Source organism: Mandrillus leucophaeus, unplaced genomic scaffold (genome assembly GCF_000951045.1).
Source record: "Mandrillus leucophaeus isolate KB7577 unplaced genomic scaffold, Mleu.le_1.0 Scaffold95, whole genome shotgun sequence".
Taxonomy (NCBI): Eukaryota; Metazoa; Chordata; class Mammalia; order Primates; family Cercopithecidae; genus Mandrillus; species Mandrillus leucophaeus.
The window spans coordinates 5451103-5453747 of NW_012110363.1; positions in this window are offsets into that span (position 1 = coordinate 5451103).

Genomic DNA, 2645 nt, shown 5'->3' on the forward strand with positions numbered 1-2645 from the left:
AGACCAGCCTGGGCAACATGGTGAAACCCCATCTCTACTAAAAATTACAAAAAGTAGCCAGATGTGGTGGCCCACACCTGTAATCGCAGCTACTTTGGAGGCTGAGGCAGGAGAATCCCTTGAACCCAGGAGGTGGAGATTGCAGTGAGACTGTGCCACTGCACTCCAGCCTGGGTGACAGAGCAAGACTGCATCTAAAAAAAAAAAAAAGGCAGTTTGAGTGGATTAAAAGACATGACCCACCTATATGGTGCCTACAAGAAACTTACTTCAAATATAACAACATAAGCATATTGAAAGAAAAAGGATGAAACAAGTTATATCATGCAAACATTACCGGAAAGAAAGCAGAAGTAGCTATGTTAACACCAGATAAAGTAATATTCAGAGCAAAGACTATATTACCAGATAAGGAGAGGAATATCATGTAATGATAAAAGGGGTCAATGCACCAAGAAGATATAGGAATCCTGTATGGGTATCCACCACACAACAGACCTTCAAAATAGATGAAGTGAAAACTGATGGAACTGAAAGGAAAAACAGACAAATCCACAATTATAGTTGGAGATTTCAACACCCCTGTTTAACAGTTGATAGAAAAATTAGGCTAAAAATCAGCAAGGATATGAAAGAATGGGATGTCCTCAACCAACAAGACGTAATCAACATTTATAGAACAGTCTACCCAACAACAGCAGAATAAGCATTCGTTTCAAGCACCCATGGAACATATACCATGATAGACCATAGCTTTGGCCATAAAGCAAGCCTCAATCTACCATACTCACAGGAAAACTACATGCTCATATCAAGTATTGCAGAAAAGACATTTGACAAAATTAAACACCCATTCATGATTTAAAAAAAAAAACACCACAATTCTCAGAAAAATAGAAATAGGAACTTCCTCACCTTGACAAAGGGCAGGAGACATATGCTTTCAGAGCTGGATCAAACCTTGGATGAGAAAATTATGACTTAAAATTGTGGACTGAGTTACCCATCTTTAACTAGCTGGTGCCTATGGAAGACTCCTACATTAACCATTTCTTATAATTTTTCCACTGAAATTAAGAATGCTAAATCCTGGCCAGGTGCAGTGGCTTACACCTGTAATCCCAGCACTTCGGGAAGTTTGAGACTGGTGGATCACCTGAGGTCAGCAATTTGAGACCAGCCTGGCCAACATGGCAAAACCCCATCTCTACTAAAAATACAAAAATTAGCTGGGCGTGGTGGCAGGAGCCTGTAATCCCATCTACTTGGGAGGCTGAGGCAGGAGGATTGCTTGAACCCCAGAGGTGGAGGTTGCAGTGAGCCAATATCGTGCCACCACACTCCAGCCTGGACAACACAGTGAGACTCCATCTGGAAAAAAAAAAAAGAAAGAATGCTAAATCCCCACATTATCTGTTACTTTCTGTTGGAGACAAGAACTATGAGGCTGCAATCTGGGATAGAAATCTTGGAGCAGTGGGGAAGTGCTAAATCCAGATGTGGGTCAGAAAACAAGGGATGAGACTAAGGATGCTTCTAAGAGCAATAAGAGCATTAAAGTTCAATAATACAGCTACCTCAGAACCAGTAAATTTGGAGTAAACCAAATTGATCTAAAGTTGTTGCAAAAACTGAAAAAGGTTCTAAGCCTGGTAATGTCAAGTCATCTTGAGAGACAACCTGAGCCAGTATGACCACGGAACCTTTGATTTGTGATCCAATATCTCTGCAGTGATCCGGGGCAGCCTGGAACGTAACGACAAAATCCCATTTGCCCAGAACCCAGAGTGATAACAGCTTTGGGTTTGGTAATAGAAACCACCGGCCAAGTATGTCTGTCAAATGGTAAATTCAATCAAAACATTCACACTGGGATATATGTGTGATGTATCACATACATCTAGGGACATCGGCCTTTCTCTTCTGAGAGGTGTGTTTTGTTTTTTGTTTTTTGTTTTTTCCCTGCGAGAGACTTTGAGAGTTACTATGGTTTTCTAGTTTAACTAAATAACAGTTTTTGTGAGCCCAGAATTGCACAGAATTATGGGTATCGCAGACTATAGAAATATAGCCTATTTCTACACCGTGAATACACTAACATGTTACATGTGGCAACAGGCTGATTTCTCACAGCCTGTAAGGTGGATACTATTTTTCTCTCCATTTTTCACATGAGAAAACAGAGGCACTGGGTAGGATAAGCAATTTGCCAAGGGTGCAGTTAGGAAGTGGCAGAGGCAGAATGCGAACCCAGCCAGGCTCGCTTCAGAGTCGGTGCTCCTAATGACTGTTTTGTGAATGACTAAACAGTAAAGTTTGAACTGCTAGGTCCAGAAAGGTTGCATAAATAGTTTTCCTTGAAGTTGCCCTGGCACCCAGGATTTCTGAGCAGTAGAGGAAACTTTTTAATTCAGATTCAGTTTGGAAGTTTTCTTCCTTCCTTCCTCCTCTTCTTTTCTCTTCTCTTCTTTCTCTTTCTCTCTCTCTTTCTCTCTCTCTCTCTCTCTCTTTCTCTCTTTCTCTTTCTCTCTTCTCTTTTTCTTTTGAGATGGAGTTTTGCTCTTGTTGCCCAGGCTGGAGTGCAATCTCGGCTCACTGTAACCTCCGCCTCCCGGGTTCAAGAGATTCTCCTGCCTCAGCCTCCC